The 23717-nt window shown below is 45.8% G+C and overlaps 1 protein-coding gene across 4 annotated transcripts in view; it reads right to left on the minus strand.

Annotated features, from left to right (window-relative positions):
- Nucleotides 1–23717, minus strand: part of CHST11 (carbohydrate sulfotransferase 11) — a 245495-nt gene that overhangs the window by 98251 nt on the left and 123527 nt on the right. The window lies entirely within an intron of this gene.

Here is a 23717-nt window from a genome sequence, read left to right on the forward strand (position 1 = left end):
GTGGAAGCTGCAGGACTCACTTCCCACCAGCCTATCAGCATCAGTAAGGACTCTGAGTAGCGAGAAAATGCCTCTTGCTCTCAAGAAGAAGTGGTTCTCCATTCCGTGAGTCATTCCAAACTGTGCCAGACAACTCCCTCCAAGAAAACCAGCCTCCATTAGCAGGTGGCGAAGCTGAGGACACCTAAGGGGTCCCTTCATCACTAACTGCACTCAAACTCCAGGGGAAACAAGGGAACTCAAACTGCTTCCTCTGGGTACCAGAGGAACAAGGCATGACTGTCTGATGGTGGATGCCAGCCCAGAAACGTTCTGATGCGCTCCCTGCTCGCCCCGGGTTGCAGCAGAGAAGTCTTTGTGTCATAGGAGCCAGTAAACACATTCAAGAGACACAACCCCAGCTCTCTGGCAAAACTCACGTTTCCATCCTTGCTCTAGAATGGGCTATTCCAGACAAAGGAATTTTCCCAATAAGAAAAAGCTCTCCAACTGTCATTAGCAAACAAACAAACAAAAAATAGTAATGAAAACTTTTTTGTGTATGAACAGAAATGCTCAGAATGTTCTCTAAATTCTCAAAATGGAAATCCCCTAAATGTGTGAGGGTTCTTTAAAAGATGTATTGAAAAAAATATATAATGTATGACCGATAACCCAACACCAGCACATTACTGTGCGCCATGGCGGAGACTTTACTGTGTACAGCAGGGAAGGGACGAGCCTTGGATCTGGAAACCATGGGGTAGAATCCCATCACTGCTACTGACTCGGGTGACCCTCCTGCTTCCTTATCTCTTCAACAGGGCTAAGGAGCAACAACACCACAGGGCATTTTGAGAAGCAAATGAGGTATATTGAAATCTGGCAAGTAGCAGGTTCTTCACTGGTATAGGAGTTCATTCCTTAAAATACTTTCAAATGTTAAGTCACAGTTGATAATCAACCTTAAAATTTCAGCCAACTTTACTTGACTACATTGCCACTTGCATAACTTTTTTAGTTTCAAAAGTTTTTGTTGTGTTGTTTTAATTGGAAAAATAATTAATGTCCACTGTAAAAAAAAATTCTAAACATCAAAAATAATTTCAAAAGATAAAAATCACCTATATTCCAACCACGCAGACACCAACATGAGATTTTGGTAGCTATCTTCCCAGATGTTTTAAGACATGCGTAGACACTCAGACTTCACAATGACACAATTATTCTCTGCATGATGCTTTGTAATCTTTTCTCATTTGCAATGTCTCATGAACATTTTTTTCATATTAGCTGTGTACTTCCTAGGAATCTGCAAAGGCCGCACAGGATTTCACAGTATGAATACACCATCTTTTGGGTAACTAATCTCTGCTGAATGATACTTTGGTTATTTCTAATTTCTCACTACTATGAACACCACTGAGATGAGTATCTATGTCCTGCCCACTTCCCCAGCTGAGTTTCCCAGCAGCGGCACTAATGAGAGATGGGTCTAGATGACCCCTGTTGTGGGGGGCTGTCGTAGGCAGTGTGGGGTGTTTAGCAGCAGCTACCTGTTAGGTGCCTCTGCCTGTTAGATACCAGTGGCAGCTCCCCAGTGACAACCAAAAATGTGTCCAGACATTGGGCAGCTGAGAACCAGTGCTTTAAGACCAACTCCTATGAAAATGCAAATCAAAACTACAATGAGGTGTCACCTCACACCAGTCAGAATGGCCACCATTAAAAAGTCGACAAACAATAAATGCTGGAGAGGCTGTGGAGAAAAGGGAGCCCTCCAACACGGTTGCTGGGAATGTAGTCTGGTGCAGCCATTATGGAAAACAGTATGGAGATTCCTTAAAATAAACTAAAAAGGACTTCCTAAGAATAGGCTTATTACCATATGATCCAGCAATCCCACTTCTGGGCATATATCTGGAGGGAACTCTATTTGAAAAGATACATGCACCCAACGTTCATAGCAGTACTGTTTACAACAGGCAAGACACAGAAACAATCTAAATGTCCATCGACAGATGACTGGATAAAGAAGTTGTGGTATATATATATATATATAGATATATAACAGAATACTACCCAGTCATAAAAAGATGAAAATGGCATTTGCTGCAATGTGGATCAACCTGGAGACTGTCATTCTAAGTGAAGTAAGCTAAAAAGAAAAAGAAAAATACCATATGATATCACTTACATGTGGCATCTAAAGAAAAAGACAAATGAACTTATTTCCAAAACAGAAACAGACTCATAGATACAGAAAACAAACTTATGGGGGGAAAGGGGATGGGGAGGGACAAACTGGGAGTTCAGGATTTGCAGATACTAACTATTGTATATAAAATAGATAAACAACAAATTTCTACTGTATAGCACAGAGAACTGTATTCAATACCTTGTAATAAACTACAATGCAAAATAATGTGAAAAGGAATATATGTACATATATGTTGGATTGAAACATTATGCTGTACACCAGAAATTGACACAACATTGTAAACTGACTATACTTCAATTAAAGTAAAGAAAGAAAGAAGACAAGACCAGACCACCTCCAGGAAGGAAGGAAGGAAGGAAGGAAGGAAGGAAGGAAGGAAGGAAGACCAACTCCTATGAGTGGAATGAGCGAGTTCAAGGGATTACATCCTTCTCATTTCGTTACCCATTGCTAACAGGCCCTCCAGAGATTGACAGCTCTGGCCAGCACTGAGGAGTATCCATTCTCCATTTCATTTTTGCTGGTGTGAAGGTGAATAGGGTCAGCCCACTGTTTTGTTTTGTTTTTTAAATTAGATTAATAGACTTGGCAGGGGTGGGGTGGTTAAACAGTTTTAAGCTTGCAGAAAAACTGAACAGAAAGTACAGGGAGTTCTCATCTACTCTCCTCACCCCTCACCCCCAGCTTCTACTGCTAGCATCTTGCGTTGGTGTGGTACATTGGCTTCGACTGATGAGCTAATACTGATACATTATTATCAACTAAAGGCTATAGTTCGCATTAGGGCTCATTCTTTGTGTAACGACATTTATCTACCATTATCATATCATACATGTATCATTATCATACAGAATAGTTTCGCTGCCCTAAAAATTCCTGTGCTCCGCCTATTCATCCCTCCCTCCCCTCAACCCCTCACAACTACTGACCTTATGACTATCTCCAAAGTATCACCTTTTCCAGAATGTCACATAGTTGGAATCATACAGTATGTAGCTGAGTTACATGCATTTAAGGTTCCACCATGACTTTTCATAGCTTGATAGCATGTTTCTTCTTAGCACTAAATAATATTCCATTGTCGGGATGTACCACATTTTATGTATCTATGCACCTGTCAAAGCACATCTTGGTTGCTTCTAACTTCTGACAAACTTGACCAAGTAACTATAACCACTGTAACCAAATGACTACAAGGCCGCGCTATAAACACCCACATGCAGGTTTTTGTATGGACTGACATTTTCAGCTCAGTTTGATAAATAACTGGAATTGCAATGACTGGATCACATGGTGAGAGTATTTAGCTTTGTTAGAAATGACCAAACTCTCTTCCAAGGTAGTGGTACCATTCTGCATTCCTACCAGCAATGAATGAGAGGAATGAGCGCTCCTGTTGCTCCACAGCCTCGTCAGCATTTGGTATTATCAATGTTTTGGATTTTAGCCATTCTAATCAATGTGCCATGGTGTCTCAGTGTTCTAGGCTGCAATTCCCTGATGACATGATGTTGAGCATCTTTTCATATGCTTACTTGCCATCTGTGTATCTTCTTGGGTAAGGCATCTGTTAAGCTCTTTGACTCCTACTTAATTGCGTTGTATTTTTTGTTGAATTTTAAGATTCTTCTGTGTATTTGGGATACCTGTCCTTTAACAGATAGGTGTTTTACAAATATTTTCTCCCCATCTATGTCTTGTTTTTTTCATTCTCTTAACAGTATCTACTGAAGAGCAGACGTTTTCAATTTTAATGAAATCCAGCTTACTAATTTTTTCTTCCAAAGATTATGCTTTTTTTGTTTTATCTAAAAGGCAATCACCAAACCCAAGGTCACCTAGATTTCCTCCAATGTTATCTTCCAGGAGTTACAGTTTATAGTTTTGCATTTAACATTTAGGCCTCTGATCCATTTCAAGCTAATCTGTGTGGAAGGCATTAGGCCTATGTCTAGATTCACTGTTTAACTTCACCCTTGAAAAAAACTATTAGTGAGGTTGGGTACCTTCATCTTTTAACTGACATCTGTGTTCTCTCCTGAATGGCCTAAGTATAATCAATTTTTAGGTCATGTTAATCATTCCAGCTATATTTCTTGTCTTTTAAAAGTCATTTTTTTTTACCAATTTATTGAGTGTTAATTTATATACAATAAATTTTACCCATTTTAAGTGTTCAGATGGATGTTTCCATAAATATACATTACATTAGTAGCTGCAACTACCACATCCAAATTTTAAAATCCTTCCATCATCCCCCAAAAGTTCCCTTGTGCCCCTTGCAGTCAAACCCTCCCCACCCCCAGCCCCAGGCAACAACTGATCTACCACCATAGTTTTGTCTTTTCTACAATTTCACATGAATGGAATTAAACAGTTCAGTCTTTTGAACCTGGCTTCCTTCCCTCAGCATAATGTTGTTGAGATTAAGCCTTGTTATTGCATGTCCCAGCAGTTGCTCCTTTTTAATTGCTGAGTAGTACTCCACTGCAAGGATGTACCACATTTTATATCTCTGTTCACAAGTTTGTAGACATCTGCACTGTGCCTGGTTTAAAGCCTTTATGAATAATGCTATGAACATTCATGGACAATCTCTGTGCTATGACCAGCTGCTTTAAAATATTTTGTCATATGAATTTTCAACCTGTAATATACAAGTATGTCCTATTTTAGTCCAAATTGTGTCAACTGATACCAAAAATGGTGATATGGGATATGGGACTCCCAACCTGTATTTCAAAGCACATTAGTCAGAAGTTACTGCCACACGTCCCATTGACCCCAGGATGGCCTAACGTTCTAACTAAGGTCATGGGAAGCCAGGTGTAACTGAGACCCCAGCACGTCCCTGAAAGTGGCCAAGCCAACATGCATCTAAAGTAACAAGACCAGGAAATGCACTTCACACTGACATTTTTCAAGCTTTCCACTCTCAAACTGACATTTCTAGAAAAGACATTCTCAGCTTGAGTGCCAGGAGAAAAAGCCTGTGCACACTCCTTGGATCTGTGCCTGCCGTTGGTATTTGAGATCTGCTGAACTCAAAGCCACCACTCTTTGAAGACTGCTGATACCCTTCTTGTTTTAGGAAGAAGGAGGGTGGGGAGGAGCTGAAAACTAAACTTACAGCCAACAAAAGGACCTGTCCAGATAAAGAAACTCTTCCGTCACATATTCACTGGAGATTTCTACCAAAGCAGCACAGGAAGAGGAACTGGAGACAAATACCCACAACTCTCTCTTCAAAAGGGCCAGGCCGACAGAAGGAGATTCCTGGCAGACGCTTCAGCTGGTTTTCCGTGTGACCCCCAACCCCAACTTTGCACCATGCTCCACCCCATCCCAACTCCCACCCCACCCCGAGCGGTTGCTTTTTTATGAGAATGGTGGGTGACGGCAATCAAAGCAGCAGTCGGGTGTTGATCACTCTTTCCCATCCCACCTCCACTCAGGAGGGCGGTAGTGCAGGTCCAGGCCTGTGGCTGCCCCTCACTCCACACCTACTGCTACCAGCATTATCATTTTGTAGATGAAGACACTGAAGCACAGAATGGTTAAGTGACTTGCCCAAGGTCACAAAGCTGGTAAGTAGCAGAGCTGAGGTTCACATTCAGGCTCTTAAACACTATACAATGTCCCTAATTAAATAAATGGCACGAAAAATAAGTGTTAGAGAAGGAAAGAGGCTGCTCTTTCTTGCCTCTTTCCCTGAATTGGCCATAAAAGGTGTCATTGAGATGGAGGACACTGGGGCATGCCCAAAGGGCCAAGGACTGTCAGAGGAGCATCTCAGGCTGGCAGAGAGAACAGATGTACAGAAACACGCAAAGGATAGAGACCTGGGATGTTTCTCTGGATCAGCCTCCCCTCTCCGGGCTTCCACTGTCCTCTGTAAAGCAAGGAGTGGACCATGATGGTTCAATCCATTATAGAACTTCATGCAAAGCTCTTAGCACATAATCCACAGTAAGTGTTAGCTATGTTATTACTACTGCTATTAAACTGTACTTGGTCCAGCCCATCCTGCCTGGAAGGAAAACCACATGGGGCCAAATGAGAATGAGGCTCACTCAGGCTGGGTCACGTGATGGCCTGGGAGCTGCTGAACACAGAGGCCTGGAGAGCAGCAGCTGCTTCTCCATTAGTGGTTAGCAAGCCACACTCCAACACATGCCACCATCAGACTCCCTAATTCACTTCTTCAGATAAAACTAGCACGGATGAACTCTTCCCCAGCTAGTGGTGAGACACGGGGACTCAGCTGAGGTCTGAGACAGCAGACGTGGCCACAGACATGTCCTACGGTTATGTCAATCCACCAAATGTCTGGAAACGCTCAGCCGTCAACACAGTCATTTTTTGTCCTGTTCAAAGACATTATCCAGCTGAACTGGATTCGCCAGGTGTTCCTGCTGTTGTTTGCCTCCTGAACTCTCTTCCTAATCCCCTCTGTGATGAGATGATTGCTTGCAAGACAACTGGCAGTTGCAGCCCTTTAGAGTCTGGGCACATATGAAAAGATCACAAGCCTTGGACACATGCCTCCAGATGACCAGGCAGCATCTGCGATGGAAGGGGCCTGTAAATGATCATTTAAGTGTAAACATGTACTTTTCATTCCTGAAAATGTGGAGATTCTGGCCTCTCCCCTCTCCACATTGTCTTTCACAGGCTTTTGCTACCTTCAGAGCACAGACATGGTGGGGGGATCCAGAAATGCTGTATTGAGGCCCCTTGATGTGCTACCCTGGGCTCACATCTGGGTGTCAGGGTCACCTAGTGAAAGGCTTTTGTGATCAATGAAATTTATAAGGGGTGGAGCTGGCTCTAGAGACAGGGCAACACTGCACTTCCATTGCTGCTCCAGAGACAAAGACCTTCGTGTGTTCAATCACACCCATAGACCCTTCCTTCCTCTTCTCCCTCTCTCCCCCCAGGGCCAGTGCTGCCCACCAGCACTTGCCCTGCACTTACCCTGCACCTGCCCAGCCCTGACAGTCAAAGCTGCCCTACCTTTTCAAACCTGGGAGCCTTGCCTGGCTAGATCTAGTCCTGGTCCTACTCCCTCCTTCCCTTTGTCCTTCCCTCATTTTATGAATGAATGCATAATGAACACGTGGTTAAATGAACCCCCTCCTTAAGATAAATGGAGAAGATACCTCTTGTTGAGGAAGGCAATGATCCATTTCCCAGCTCAGGTTTTGTTTTTTCTTTCCAGGAGGGTTTTTAGAAGGTTAATGCCTGATCTGAAGATAGATCAGAAGGAAGTAGCCAGACGTGGGCTCAAAACAAAGGTGGTGAAACAGGCATTGCCTAACCAACCCCCAAGCACAGGGAGACCCCTTGTGACACCTGGATGAGGTGGCCTCCTTTCACAATCACCCAGCAAATACAGATTTGGCATAAAATAAAATGACCCCAAGAAGTTGTATGAGCTAAAACACACAGAAACTAAACAGGAGAGATCTGGTGCATCTCAGGCTGGCCGAGACATGTGGGGTACATTACAGAGGAGACCCCCGGGGTTCTGGGAGACCTGTAGCTGAGCAAACACCCCTTCCCTCACATTCCCTCTCATGGGCTGTGGTCCAGCCCTGAGAAGCTAATTCCACACGATGACGTCTGGACTCCAAAGGAAGACACGGCCACCTCACGGAGCCCAGCTGATCAAACAGCAGCCACAGCTCACCAGCTGCCTCCTATTCCCTGAGAACCTACTGGGCGTCTACTCTGCACCAGGGATTCATGGCACTTGGCACGATAGTGACTGTGGTCAACAAAGACAGATAGGGCTCCCTCCCAGAGCTTCCAGGCTATTGGGGAAGACACATCAATAAACTAATAGCCAAACAATTACTCATTGCCACAGTCTCAGTGGATTTAGAATACATACGCTCTGTAAGGATGGGGGTTTGTGTCTGTTTTGTTCACTGATAAGTCATGAGTGCCTAGAACAGACCCTGTCACATAGTAGGTGTTCAATAAAGACTCACTGATTGAATGAAGTGCTACAGAAGAAAAGCAAAGGGCATAGGAAGAGCCTGTGGAGAGAGTACTTAAGCTAGTTGGGGGCACCAGGGAAAGTTTTCCTGAGGAAGCCACGGTAAGCAGATCTGAGACTGTGGAGGACGCTACAGGCAGAGGGAAGTGAGACGGGAGGCGCGGCCAGGAGTATCGAAGGATGGAAAGAAACCTCCCTAGGAAACAGGACTCTGAGACATGTCCCGAGGCCAGCAGGGGCTCCAGCGTGCAGAGCCACATTCAAGGATGCTTTTCAAGCCTTCAAAAAAAAAAAAAAAAAAATCCAAATTAAGACAGTAGAGAGAGAAAACTGTGAAGCTCTTCCCCTCACCATTCTCTCCCCCTTCCAACACCACTAAGTAATTAAAAATCATTTGATTATGTATATCCGTAGAATAATGTGTCTTCCTTTAATTGCTTAATAGAAGACAGTGAAGAAATCACGAACTATTATCCCAGTGGGACCTTTGCCAGGGAAGAATTATGAGCCTTGATCAGTGGGTGCTCACTTTGGAGCAGCGAAATATTTCAACCATTAGAAAGACAGCACAACATAAAGCGAAGAAGACCCCTTCCTCCTGCTTCCTGGCAAAGCCCGGCAACTTTTAGGGCATTTATGCTCTTATTCCCAGTGGAAGAGCTGTCATCTACCCTTCCCGTAGGCAAGCTTGTGAAAAATGAGGGATGGCTTCAGCTTGATGAAGTCCACGATAAAGAAAAGAGTTTCTCAGGGTTCTGCAGAACCATGGGCATTTCAGTACCTCCTCCCTTTCCCTCCTTCACTGGGAGGACCACAGCCAGTGCCTGCATTTCCTGTCTTGGAGGGGAAGATTCCTTCATGTCAACAATTGCTTCAGAGTTCTGGGAAACTGTTGGGGTGTTTGTGGGCTCCCTGGCGAGGAACAAGAAAGAGTGTGTGTTGTCTACAGAGCATTATCACCAGCCCAGTTTGGGATGCAGCTGAAGTGTGACTGGGAGACCTCAATTCATTTCAATTAAGAGTTGAACAAACTTGGAAGAGGATTTAACACTCATCTGAGAAAACTGATGAGTTAGGCTGAGAAACCAAATTGAGTGGACTAGAGAACCAATTACATGGAGTGGCTTCCAGAGGTTCCCCCTCATCTCCCCCCAAAATCAATCCCAATAGCTTGTTGATTTCTGAAATTCCACAGTTAGAGAGTATTTTCTTTGACATGAACTCTAGGAGCCCTAATGTCTAATAAGGCATTGACCAGACACCCTCTCTTATATCTAGTACTTCCTCTTGCCCACTTCAGCTTAGCACTTTCCTTGTACAGAATTCAACTTAACCTGGTTATAAGCATTTCTCAGGAGCACCCTGGGGGCAGGGACTTGGTCATTTTTAATTCAAACTTCCTGCACTGAGCACACATAGTAGGCACCTGCTAAATAATAAACAGAGATCCTACCTCTATACTTTTATTTATGCTGTGCCTCCTCTCTGAACTCACCTCCCATCCCCTCTCCCATACCATCAACCCCAATTCTATCTGTCCAGCATTTGAGACACACACCATATTCCCAGGGCAGAAGAAAGAGCCCAGGCCTGGAACCCAGAAATCCTCACAAACTCTGAGATGGATTTTCCTCCCCACACCACTCGCTGCAGGTACCTCCAGGGTCAGGCTTTGCCTCACGGTCTGATGTGTGATCTAATGATCTGTGCCATTGATCTATCTTCCCCTGGCTTCTCGAGGGAAGGCTTGGTAGCATATTCATCTTAGAATCCGTCCAGAGCAGAGCATGAGACAAGAATTCACATGCAAGTGACTTAATGAGGGATGCTCCCAGGAAAGTGGAGAGCAGGCAGGATCAGCTTTGCAGGTGTGCAACCTGTAAGGTCACAGGGACCCTGCCAACCTCAAGAGTCTCATGCTGGGTGTAATGCTCTGCTGTCATCATCTTGAGATTCTTAATTTTTAATAACATTTTAACAAGGGGCCCTGCAATTTACGTCACTCGTCCTGGGAATAGGATAGGAGACTGAAGAAGCCCAGCAAGGATGTAATTTCAGGCGTAATGACAATCTTAAACCAGATCCCCTGGGGAGCTCGAGAGCATAACTTTACTCTTCTGAGTTTGTCCTGACTTGAAATGACAGACCCAGGCTGAGGGCTGCCCAGACAAAAGTAAAGCCTCTATTCTTCCCGGTCTCTGTGCATAAAAGGAAGCAACTCCAGAAACCCAAATACAGCCTCAGAAGCAAGTTGCAGGTGTAGCCATTAGAAACAAAGCACGTAGAAGCTGGAGGATGGGTGTCCAAACCCATAAGGGGATGCGAGGGGGTCTGGGCAGAGTGTCAACAGTGTCCACTACCACCATCAACAGTACTTGACTTGAATTATTAGATGCAAAGTATGAGATCCAAAGAAGAGTGAATGACCTGCCCTCGGAGACCCAGCTGAAAGGGGTTTCAGTGAAGGGACTCCCTTCCAAAGACAGAAGCTGCATCACCTCTCTCTCCCTGACAGCCGCGACGCATAAATATGCCACCATGAACTTGCTTCATTGACTCACCTCGCTGCATCTTCCCATATTTGGTTAACAGCATCCCAGACTGAGCAGCAAATCAATTCTTAACCCTCTCCACCAAGACGCACGCACCACGTAGCAGTTTTCCCTGCTGGCCTCCCTCTGGCCTCGGTGCACAATACTGGTTCACAAGATGGTGGGTCTCACCGGAGTAACGAGGGACCCTTATTTTTATACTGAACAAACTGAGATCCTCTTTCAGAAGAAAGCCTTCCTTTAGGTCAGAGCTAAATTTGGGGGTGCAGCTGCTTACAAAAACTGCCCAAACATCCAGTCATACTCATTTCTTCATATTCGGGATGTCGGTCTTAATTAAAATTCCTGACATAAGGGATTTTAAGCTTTCTGGAGTGATGAGTATGTTAACTCCTTGCACCTTGAGAAGAGAGATTTTAATGAGAGTAACTAAAATGGGGAGCACGTGCACCCACTTACGTCTAATTTGCTTTAGTAACCTGATACAGCGTTCCATCTGCTGCGCCCGTGCCCACCCCGTGGGGTGGAAGCAGTCAGCTTGCCTGTTAGCAGGGCCAGTTTACCAAGCTCACTGATGTTCTCCAGTCTCTTCTTTCCCCCTTTGGCCTGGCTTCTCCGGTTTCACTTTCCAGCTAGTTGGTGGGTTGTGTTTCTAAACTGGGATCCCAGTAGCTTGGTCGGGGATTATCATCATCTTTACGGTTGTAACAACTAACGTTTACTGAATACTCACCACCTACCAGGAATTGTTTTAAGCATTTAACAGACATTAATGCATTTAATCTTCACAACAAGTCCTGTGAAGTGGGTACTACTATTAGTCCTACTTTACAGATGAGGCAACAGTGGCATAGAGAGGTTAAGCAACTTACCCAAGGCCACACAGCTAGAGCAGTAGTTAGAAGTCTAAGACGGCACCTGTGATTTCTGCCCCACTAATATACATGCCCTACACAACCCTCTCCTCTTGAGTGCAGAAAGGACCTGGGAATATGGCAGGATATCACTTCCATGATTATGTTACATTATAAGGCAAAGGGATTTTTCAGATGTAATTAAGGTCCTTAATCAGTTGACTCTGTATTAATCTAAAAGGTAAGCAATTTAAAGAGGGCTTAGACTTTAAACTCAGAAACTCTCCTGCTGACCTGGAAAAGCCAAGCTGCTGTGATTTCTACAGCTGGAGGGAAAAAAAAAAGAATTTTGCCAATAACCACGAGAGCTTGGAAAGGGACCTGAGTCTGACACAGAACCGTAGCCCTGGCCGACACGTGGATTGTAGCCTGGTGAGATCCTGAAGAGAGGACCAGCTCAGCCTGCCCGGACTCCTGAACCATGGAAACTGGGATAATAAATGTGTGTTGCTGCAAACTGCTACATTTGTGGTAATTTGTTACTCAGGAATAGAAAAATATAGCTGGTAAAAGGCAAGGCTGGTATGGAAATCCAGACAGCCTGAGTCTGGAGTTCCCACCTTAACCCCTTTTCTATTTGCTTCTCTAGATCTGGGATCTGGGGTGGATGGAAAAGGAGCTACTGAGTAGACTGATCAGAAGACCTAGCTTTCATGAAGCAAGGGGCACCTCATTCTCACCTCAACTACCCAGCACCCACCACGTCAGGAACTACATTAGGTATAAAGCAGGCACAGAGGCAGCCAGCATGGACCTTAGCCTCCAATGGGGAAGGCAGCACTAAATAAATAGCCAAAAAAATAAAATAGTTTATAATAGGTAAAGTGCTGAAAAAGAGAAGTAAAAGTGTTAAGGGAACATGAAACAGGTCCTAGGCTGAGCGTGAGCCAACCAAATAGAGGTGAGGAAGGGGAGAAAGCTATTCAGACAGTGGAAACAGCATGTGCAAAGGCCCAGTGGCAGGAAAAGCAAGTACAGCAGAGGAAGTAAACCATGGTGGGAAGGGAAGGAGGGGCCTGAGATGAGACTGAAGTGGGAAGGAGGGGCCAGTTCAGCTGAAACGATGCTGCTCATGGTAGCTGAGCAGCTGACCCTTACCCATCAGATGAACTCAATGCCACAGTATTCTAGATAAGGGAAACTCATTTTCCTGAGCACCAGTGGCCCAAAGTCAAATTACTGCTTTCTGAGAAGGAAACTGGAAATGCTTCCAAACTCAGCAAGCTCTGAGAGGCTCATGTTGTGACCCTGGCAGCTAAAAATAGGAATCTTTCGATCTTTGTCTTTTTTTGAATGCAAAAAGCTGAACCCTAAAGAGGTGGTCTGGGCACATGTGGTCAGTGGGCTCTGTGAGGTGAGGGGCCACCTGTCAGCACCTGTCAGCTGATGATAAGGCTCCAAAGGAAACACAGGAAAAATGGCACATTTGGGATTAAGCAAGAGAACTGCAGTTTCCTGTCTCCTGACCCCAGGTTTAATGTTGGGGTCCTGACATACATCACTCACAGTCCTCAGAGTCTCCATGATGGGAGCAACATGTGTCTTGGGACTCCTAAGAACCTTGACAGATGAAGACTTAGAGCACTGTGCCAGGCAGCAGTGCAGTGGTATGAGATGGCTGCAGTTAACCTCCCATTGCTGTCACTTGCCAGCTGTGTGACCTCAGGAAGGTTATTAACCTCTCTGAGCCTTGGCATCATCATCTGTCAAACAGAGTTACTACATTATAGGGTTGTGATAATTCAAATGATGTGGAAAGCTTCAAAATATTACCTGGCACAGAGTGAGTGTGCAAGGAATATTAACAACCACTACTACTGCTGCTGTTACCACCACCATTCCCACCGTCCTACCAAGTGCAGAACTGGCTTCAGGAACAAGGGAGTCAACCTTAACCTTCCACAATCCTGAAACGGGGTTAAAATGCATTAAGTACCCAGGAAGGAGAGATTCAGAATCCTCCCCCATACTGGGAGTGGTCCACTCTTGTTGATCATGGCTGTGCAGAGAATTGCTCAAGTCCCAAGGCTAAGGAACACATTGTAATTCTGTCCACCTCACTGGTGCTCTGAGCCTGGGCTCACTAAATAATCTGTTGATTGCTGTCTGGTGCCCTAATTGGTCTGACTCCAGAGAGAAAACGCGCTGATGAGAACATTCCAGTCCTTGTGGCAGTTACAGTTTGATTTAGACTTATAAATAGGCATCTCATTTATTTTTTTTTAATCACATGGAAAAACAGCCCATTGCCTGAGGAATCTCCAAGGAAATGCTACATTTACATCCATAAACATATCCTGACCACTCTTTGGGGGGGCTGCCCAGGCCAGAGATGGCAATTAAGAAAAACATAAAGCATTTGTACCTGCTTCCCAAATGTAGAGAACCCTTTCACATGCATTATTTCATTTGCTCTGCCCTCGTCCTGTAAAGTAGTACGTATCTTGTTTCTCAGGGGTTCGGTGAATGCTGCTTTTAAGGTTAACATGAATAGACAAAAGTTCTGGTCTTTCAAAAAGAAGTTGTTAGTGACATAATTGTAAGAGGGAGTGTTGGTTAGAATGAATTGTACAGAAGGTTTTACGAGGTTTTTAAAAAGCTTTTCTTATTAAAGAACTATAAAACCTCACCAAAATAGCTCAAACTAACTTGGGAGACGGCCAGTCATAATTAGTGGAAAACCTGAAATGCAGAATCTTTTTTTAAAAATGTACTTTTAATATGTGAAGCCCACATAGTAAAAGGAGCCCATAGGAGTAAAGTGCCTGTGTCTTTCACAAACAAACAAGACTCCGTGAATTAGGCTGGTGTCCTTAACAAGGGTAAACAGTCCCACTGTGTGAGCTTGGTGGAGCCAGGAACGTTTGCTGGGCCTCAATTTCTTCATTTGAAAAGAGAAAGCCACCAAGGGAAAGGACTGGATCACCTCCAGGTACCTCCCAGCTCTACACGACTCATCCTTTCTACTTATGTTCACACAATTAATTTGCTTCACGAATTCCTACTTCATGGTGAACTTGGAAGGAAATGTTTCGTATTCTAAATTAGCAGGGTTCAAATTAATGACCTTTCACTGTCTTCCAGGCAGATTTGGAGATGAAAAAGAAGATAGAAAAAGAAATGAGATCTAGTTAACGCTCACTCTAACACAGAATAGCGAGTTCATGGGGTCGATTTCCGCTCCCAGGCACCTGTTTTTATGGAAGCCTTAGAGAGTTCAGGTGTTTTGCCCTTTTCGGGGGAGGGGAGGGGGAAACACCAGTGAGCTGTCTATTTGTCTAACAGTGGAGAGTAAAAGGGTAACTGCTGGGGCCTTTGATGAGAAGACAGGCACCTTCATGTGGAAAGACTTATGCTATGGGAAGTCCATCGAATTTTCCAGAACATTGGGGCATCATTTCTCTTCTCAGGAAAAGATCATTCTAGTGTAGCTGGCTTAGTGACAAGGTTCAGCCTAATAACTGCAAAAGCGAAGTCTGAATCTTCACTGAGTATAACAGAGTGTGCCGTCCCCAAATGAGTATGTCGAAGCCCTAATCCACCTTGTCCCACTCCCAGCAGAGTGACTGTAGTTGGAGACAGGGCTTTTAAGGAGGTAATTGAGTTTAAAAGGGCTCGAAAGGGTGGGGCCCTAATCTAACAGGACTGGTGTCCTTAGAAGAAGAGGAGGAGACCCCAGAGATCTCCCTCTTCACTCACACAAAGAGGCCACGTGAGGACATGGCAAGAAGGGGGCTGTCTGCACGGCAAGGAGAGAGGCCTCACCAGACATCAACCCTGCCCACACTTTAACCTTGAACTCCTAGCCTTCAGACTGAGAAAATAAACATCTGTTGTTTAAGCCCCCCAGTCTGTGGTATCTTGCTGTGGCTGTCCCAGTAGACCAGTACACCTGGGGAAAACGTAGTAACGGTACTAGCTGAAACTGGGTGCCTGCTGGTGTCAAACACGGTGCTAAGGATTTCAGATGCATTATCCCATATAATTCTTCCACCAGCCATTCGAGGTAGGTACTGCTATAATCTTCATTTACATGAGTTATTGGTCTATTCATTTGTTCATTCATTCCCTCCCTCTTTCATTCACTCATTGGGCAATCATGTGGCAAGCACCAATCATTTATTCATTCAACAAACACGTCCCAAGCACACTTGTAACCTTCTACAGAGAAAACTGCTTTGATTGCAAGAAGGCCTATGAAGGGCACCAAATGCACTATCCACGTGGCCCGAATGTGTTGCTGAGACCACACACGCTTAGTCTTGAGTGATCAGGGCATCTGCCTCTTTCCATTCCTGTCTTCCTTGTAGCAACGGCCATTTAATACCAATTGTTTCAACCCATCTCTCTTCTTTTTCCTCTCCTGCCAATTATGCACTGACCCCTTTTTAAACCTCGAAACTGAGGTTTGCACATAATTGCTCTGACAATTCCCCTAGTCTCGCAGCTGAAACTGAGTGCATCTTAATGAGATGCATAATTACTCAGCACAATGCTTTGATTCACCAACCATCATGCAACTCGGCTTGGCAATTCATTTCCCACCCATCTTCTCTCAATAAAGTCTCCAGGTTTCACTTCTTCTGCCTGAGACACTGAGCCCAAGCTTTGTGTTTCTCCAGAGCCCTCATTCATCACAGTCATTTTGCAATTTCCAGAATGGGGATCATTTTGGGCCGAAGGCACTGTTGTTCAAGAAATATCTCACAGCAGTAGAGGGAAGCTTTGAGAGGTTGGTGCTCTCTCCTATCCCCAAATAAGATGAATGTAATTGAAATTAAATAGCCCTTTCCGGATTTCATCATGCAACTGCAGACAAGAGAGCTGGGTGGCCAGCACCCAAAATTTTTCTACATGCATGCTTTATCCACCACAGGTGGCCTGGACCCACGATTGTACATCAACAACAAAATACTAACAACCAGATTAAGCTCAGTCCTCTACAGTTTACAAATGCTCTCATCATCTCACCATCTCTCCTGAGAGGCACTCTTATTCCTATTTTTAGAGGTGAAAGACGTGAGCCCTGGGAGTCTTTTTGACTTGCTCAAGAAAGCCCTTGTAGGGTCGGGAGGCTGGGACCTGAACTCAGGGCTTCTGGCTCTCAGCAGTGTCTAAAGCAGAGGTTGCCTGTGGACCAAATCCCGCTGTGCCCATCATATTGCCGATGGCTGCTTTCAGACTCCAGTAGCAAAGCTGAGTCGTTCCAATGGAGTCCTAAACTTTGACTGTCTAGAAAACGTTTGCAAACCTCTGGTCCAGAGCTTGAGGCACCAACTTAGTTTAGCACTTTGGAAGGGTTCAGTAGAGCAAGATGGCTTGGGGTGCTTTGGCTCTCAGTCTGTGGGCAGTCCTGGATCGAACACTGAACTAGGTAGTCGGCTGACTCTGCCTGGGGTTTGTGGCTGCTGCTGCGGATACAATACACAATCAAATGCCCTGCTGTGTGCCTGGCATTGTTCTAAGCATTTTATTGCTTTATCTTCACTTAGCCCTCAAAACAAACCTCTGAGGTACATACTATGATTATCCCTACACTGATAGATAGGCAACTGGAGCAGAGAGGTCAAGTAACTTGCCTAAGGTCACCCAGCAAGTGACTGGCAGGACTACCTGGTCTTAACCAGCACTATCTACTCCCCTCTCTAGGCTGGACGTTCAGGTTTAGTCTCATCTCAGTCATGTATGAAGAGCTGGCTTTTGGAGACTTAGTATCTTGAGCTCCTTCTGTTGACATCTGCAACATGGGAGATGACACCTACACCCTGCCGATCCTCACAGCACTGTGAGTTTCAGTGACGCTAGCCCATGTGAAGGTACTTAGAGAACACTGGCAGTGTTACGTAATCATGAAGGAAAATCTTGACAAATGTAACACCATTAACTCCTAATAAGTATGTGGTTCTTTTTTAAAAAATGTATTGACTAAACAAAGTGATAGTAACTATGGGAACCCATCAACAAAATTGCTCTGATGTAAATTTCAGGTGACGTGTACAGTCGTCACAAAGATGCTTACAAATATAAGGGTCTGGGCGCTGTCATCTCAGCCAATCCCCGAAGGTTCCTGAGCCACGATGAGCAGAGCCTCGGCCAGCAGGGATGTGGGCTCACAACGTGCATTTGTTGGGCATTTCCTGCTACCTCCCTTATGCTCAAAACAATCTCTGAGGAAGGCAGTATCACCACCACCTTCGTCATCATACTCACCACACTGCTGCTAGATTCTGCTTTCCTGACATCACAGACCCACATCTCGGACCCCGGATATGGGTGGGAACTGGTGTGTTAGTTTCCTGAGGCTGCTGTAACAAATCACCACAAAACCAATGACTTAAGACAACACAAATTTGTTTTCTTACAGTTCTGGAGGTAGAGTCAAGGCGTTGGTAGTTCCTTCTGGAGGCTCTTAGGGAGAATCCATTCCCATGCCTTTCCCAGCTTCTTGGAGGCCACCTGCATCCCTTGGCTGATGGCCCCTTCCTCATATCACCCCGACCTCTGCTTCCATCCAGCATCCCATCTCCACCTCCCACTCTGACTGGGACCCTCTTGTCACCCTTTAATTATGCTGGATACATCCACGTAATCTAGGGTGGGATAACCTTCCCATCTGAAAATCCTTCACTTAATCACACCTGCAAAGTCCCTTTTGCCACGTAAGGTAACACAGTCACATGTTCCGGGCATTAGGACGTGGACATCCTTTGTGGGGCCGTTCTGCCTACCAGGGTTTAGGAGGCAAGCAGACACAGGCCCTGGGTTCTGAATGACCCTGGGGCAGGGGCGTGGGCAAGGACGGCACCAGAGAGGGAGAGCAGACGTCTGCTCCAGTTCCCTTACCTGGGCTTAGCTTCACCTCTGAGTCAGGCTTGGCTTTTATTCCTCAAATAAATCCTTTCCCTGGACTTTGACTAAGGCACCCTCAAACCAGTGGCTGTGGTCTGTGGGGTTCCCTAGGACCCCACTGCACAAAGCTTGGTATCAGAAGCACCAACACCTTCTGAGGCTTGCACTGGATTTGGACATTGCTATGTATAGCAAGTTCAGTTTGAACAACACAACTGATAAAGGCAAGCCTGGTTTCCTAGGCTCAAGACAGACTGAACCTTGCGCACTAATCTGAGAACAAATGGCAGCAATTTGCCAGGGGCTGTTTTTGGCAAGGCCTTATCTCAGCAAGATACTTATCACTCCTTCCCCTTGGATGGAGTTACAGCATAAAATCTGGGGAAGGAGACTCAATTATCAACTGCAATCCACTCTCCTTCTAGCTCCTGGCTCTTATTTCAACGGGATCTAGGCCTGAATCCCAACAATCACTTTCTTTTTCGGCAAAAAAGAAAACCACAGTGTTATATGTTGTTTTCTGATAAGACAATGAACAAACCAACCCACAAAAGAAGCTTGTTTTGCCACTTGCTCGAGAAAAATGACACTTCACTCTGAGTGAGTAAAAAAATAATAATAAAGTTTTAAATAAAGAATTTCAGGTCCTCTAGTGCTTCTCATGAAGAAAAGGGTTGGCAAATTATTTCTTTTGTACTGCTCTCTCAGGACCTCAGTTCTGAAGAAAGCAATGAATCAGCCCATTTCTTGGCACCGGTTAAAGGCATCTTGGAAGAGAAGGCTATTGGTTAACATGAGGTCTGGAGATTATGTGTGGATTTCTATTTCTCATTCAATCCCTTTCCCCTATGACCATGAATAATTGGACATCAGCTGCCTCTGAACTCCCCTCTATCTGCCAATTCCTTTAAAAAGTCACATTTCTTTTCAGGCACCAGCTCATCTATCCTGCGGAATAAAGGAAAACCTACTGAGAGCCAAGGTCCAGATTCTAAATGGAGATTAACTGTTCCATGAATGAGAGAGACCCAGTGCGGCAATGCGAGAAAGCAGGGGTACCATTGGTGAGCTGGTCTCTGTGGTGACAAAATGCGTTTGAGGGACAAGTCCCAAGACTCCTAATTTCCAAATGTCATGCAAGGATGCAATTTCCCTGCAGAAGGAGATGAAATTTTCAAGCAGCTCCACCAGTCCTAGAATGAAGGCTCTTCAGGAATGACAATTACAGAATTATAAAGCTGCTGTGCTGAGGGCTTGGCTGGGCTCACTTGTTAGCTGAGGGACCCTCTGAAAGATGACAAGCTGCCCCTTATTAACAGACTTCCAGGCTGCTCTCAAAAAGTGAAACCCAGAACATTCCATCTGCAACAACCAATGGCTTTGCGTGAGTCTGCTTCATTCTTTACTCTTAGTTATCAGTGGGTCTGGGGGTGAGTTAACTCCTACCATTCCCTCTGCCGGCTGCTGCTGTGGTCTGTGCAAGGCTGTGGAACCAACACGGATCCAGCAGAAGCCCAGTGGATCTACCAATTAGTGTGGCCAACCCTTCCCCACATGGGCAGCCCCCACCCTGCCCTTACCAAGCTGTCTGTCTGTTTTGGTGGCTCTGTGCTTCTCATTAATTAGGAAAGAAACCTAGAATCAGCCTGATTCCTGTTTGAACACTGTTACTTGGTTGAGGCTCTGGCCAGTAGATGAAAGGTGGCTGACAGATGGTGTCTCCACTGAGCTCATAACACAGACCCAGGAAGATGACTGAAAACTGACTGCTCGCTCCTGACAAGAACGAACTGAGGAGACAATTACAAATGGTCACTGTGCCTGAGCAGGGAAGAACTCAGAAAAGCAGTCTTCCAACTCTTAAACCCTCAGATGCACTTCCTGTAACTTCGCTGTTTCAGATACCATCTCTGACCTGAGCAATCTCATTCGTGGTTTAAGGATGTGCGGTCTGACTCATGAGGAGTCTGAGTGAGGCTCTGGGAGAGGCTGAGAAGCCAGGAAGTGGAGAGAAGTTGCCAGCACAGAGTGCAGGCGGATACATGCCCCCATCCTAGGAAGGTCTCAGGAGTGGCAACCTTCACCCAGGTATGTCCTCACCGAGCGCCATGGTCCCCACCCACCCAGGGCGGGCAGGAGCTAGCCATTTGCAAGTTCTCCCTCAGGGGAAGAGGGGAGTTCATCTCTACCTAAGGACCAGTGAATTAAGAATCAAAGGAGTTCAGGTCACTCATGGAGTCAAAGAATCTCTACCCACTGAGCTGGCGGAGGTGGCCTGGTCCCAGGAGCAACAGGCTACCGATCTGGACTGAGCTGTGGCTCTGCAGCTCCTCAGCTGGACTGGATGACCCTGCATGGGTTACTTTAAAAGACAATAATGCCTCTCTGTGCCTCGGTTTCCCCATCTGAAAAATGGGGAATGCTGCATTTGAAAAGCAGTAACAGGTTATTTGAAAGTGAGGCACTATAAACTTCATTGGGCAAGAGAAGCTTCTCTTGAGAGTCTATTGCTAGATACCAAATTGTGATGACAATTTTTTTGGAAGGAAGACGAGTGGGAAGTTTTCAAGGTGAGAACATAAAGGTCAAAAAACAATACTCGCTGACATATCTGACTATTTCCAGCTCCTGTTCTAGGCCCTTGACACAAATCAACTCATTAAATCTTCATAACAATCCGAAGAGGTAGGTGCTGCTATTATCCCCATTTTACAGATAAAGAAACTGAGGCACCCAGAGATGAGATAACTGACCCAAGGTTACTCTGCCTGCAAGTATAGATTTAAACCCAGAAAGCCTGGTTCCAAGACCCCCAGTTTTAACAGCTATACTATGTAGCCTCTTCAGCTAAAATTAATCATTTATGTCCCACTTTGAGATACTTGCCGAAGATCACAGTGCTAGTAAGTGGAAAGAAGCAGAAATCTGAACTCAGGACTTATGGCTCTAAATTCCATTTTCTTCCCATTAAACTGCATTGTTTGAGACTTGCTGTGCCTGGTATTTGGGGGCAGTTGGGGAGGGTGCGATGGGGCTGGGAGGGAGGATGACACTTAAAAACATCATTTGGAAGTAGAGGCCGGAGGGAGGGTGGGAGCGCATGGATGGCCTCCCGTGGGATTCTCCTTCCTAACAAAGTGAGGTCAGGAACAGCCCAGTCATGAAGGGAACAAACTCAGACTGCAGCCACCCACGGGAGCCCAGCTCAGCTCCTCACCCTGCAAATCCCCCTCACCCCAGGGACCCAGCACCCAGGAAGGACAACGCTGCCTTTTAAGGGCATCATAGCGGCTTTTGCTTCCATGGTCCCCGTTCAAAGCCACATCTATTTCACAGTTAATGTGTCCAGAGGACCCAAGAGGCTGTCCATCCATCTAGCCCACCAGGGGACTCCAGCTCCCTGCCACTATCAAGCACTCCATGTGCATAAACATAGCATCTGCCTTCTAAGTCTTCAGAAAGCAGGAGCGTGCCAAGCTCCAGGAAGGGTAAGGACCACTTCTTGGTCCCTGCCTCTGAAATCCATACAGACTCAGCACCACCTGTCCTTTGTTGTCTAAGGCAGGAGTCCCCAGGGAGTGGGCTGCTCTCTCAGGAGCCCTCTCCAGTTAATGCGGGTGCAGAGCACCCAGGACCCTGTTAAAATGCAGGTTTCCATTTGGAAGGCTGGGGTGGTGGCCAAGGTTCTGCATTTCTAACAAGCTCCCAGGTGAGGCCTTGGCTGCTGGCTGCAGGACCTGTTTTGGAGCAGGAAAAACCCAGAGCAACTGGTTCTCAAACTGGGCTATACATTGGAATCAATTGGGAGCTTTTAAAAAAAGTACCGACACCAAAGACATTCTTATCTAGTGGGCTGAAAGTGTGGATTTAAAAATTTTTCTTTTTTGATTCTGAAAGCAGCCAAAACGGAGACCCTCTGCGCTAGAAAATGGAGTTCCTTTTTTATTATCCCCCATTTTTAAAAACTGAAGTATAGTCAGTTTACAATGTTGTGTCAATTTCTGGTTGGAGCCCCCTTTTAACAGAGATGAACTGGCTCCTTGGAGCTCTGCCCTCCAAGGGATCTGATCTGAACTTCAACTTGCTCATCTGTCCTCATGGATCACTCATTCCCTCCTTTCTGGCTTTTGTGCCTGAATAATGGTAACAGCAAACACGTCGGCCTTGCCCCATTCCATCACCTTTCTAAGCACTCCACGTGTCCTCATTTACTTAATCCTCACAAGAACCCTATGAGGTAGGTGCTAGGATGTCTTATCCTCATTTTACAGGTGAAGAAACCGAGGCACAGAGAAGGTAAGAAGCGTCATCAAGTCACACAGCTGACAGGGCATGGCTTTGGCTTCCAGCCGGTTCCAAGGTCTGCGCTCTTAATCACTTTCAGGGCCTCAAACATTCCCGTTTCTCCCAGAACTTCCCCCCAGACACTGGGACGGGACGTGAGGCCTGGATCCAAGCAAGTGGTGAGCTTGCCCAGCTCTGAACAGCCAAGCCCTGCACTGGCAAGACTCATGATGGCTGTGGATACCTGTGGATATCCTGCATGGAACTTGCTGGAGATAGAACAGACAACCAGAGCTATTTCTCCAATCGTCCAAGCGACTGCCAGAACTATATGTTGGCCATTCTGTGGCTTTAAACCTCTGATTTAAGACGAAGAGAAGGAAATATTGCAATAGGCCATTTTAGGCAGCAGCGGAGTCTGCCCAGGCGTCACACCCCTGTGGCATGTTCCAGAACGACCAGCTGCTTTCCAGAGCAGCTCTGCACCTGCCAAGCCTGGGGTGAGGCCAACCTGGCAGTGTCCCCTGGCATGGTCATGTAGATACTGAACAGCAGAACACTGGCTGTAGACGCTGGAGCTGCAGACCTTTCTAGAAGTTAGGAGCTACAGTCAAATCGGTTTTCACACATCCCTGGCCTGCCGGTCCTAATCAGAGGGGTGTGGATGGGGGTACCTGCCCAGGAGGGACCGTGCTCCCGTGCCTGGCTAGTCAGTGCATCCTCTCCTCTTTGCTGATGTTTGTGCGGGGGAGGGTGAAAACAGACATTCCTCTCTGTGCCACCTGTCCTGTGCCTCTGCTCCATCAGGGTGACAACGGCTATGCACACACCAGAGCACACACACCCACCTGCACATGCCTCATCTAATTTAATGGTCCATCTCTACGCTCCCCCAGCATCACGCACCGAACTCA

The sequence above is a fragment of the Camelus bactrianus genome, chromosome 12, assembly GCF_048773025.1.
Source record: "Camelus bactrianus isolate YW-2024 breed Bactrian camel chromosome 12, ASM4877302v1, whole genome shotgun sequence".
NCBI lineage: Eukaryota > Metazoa > Chordata > Mammalia > Artiodactyla > Camelidae > Camelus > Camelus bactrianus.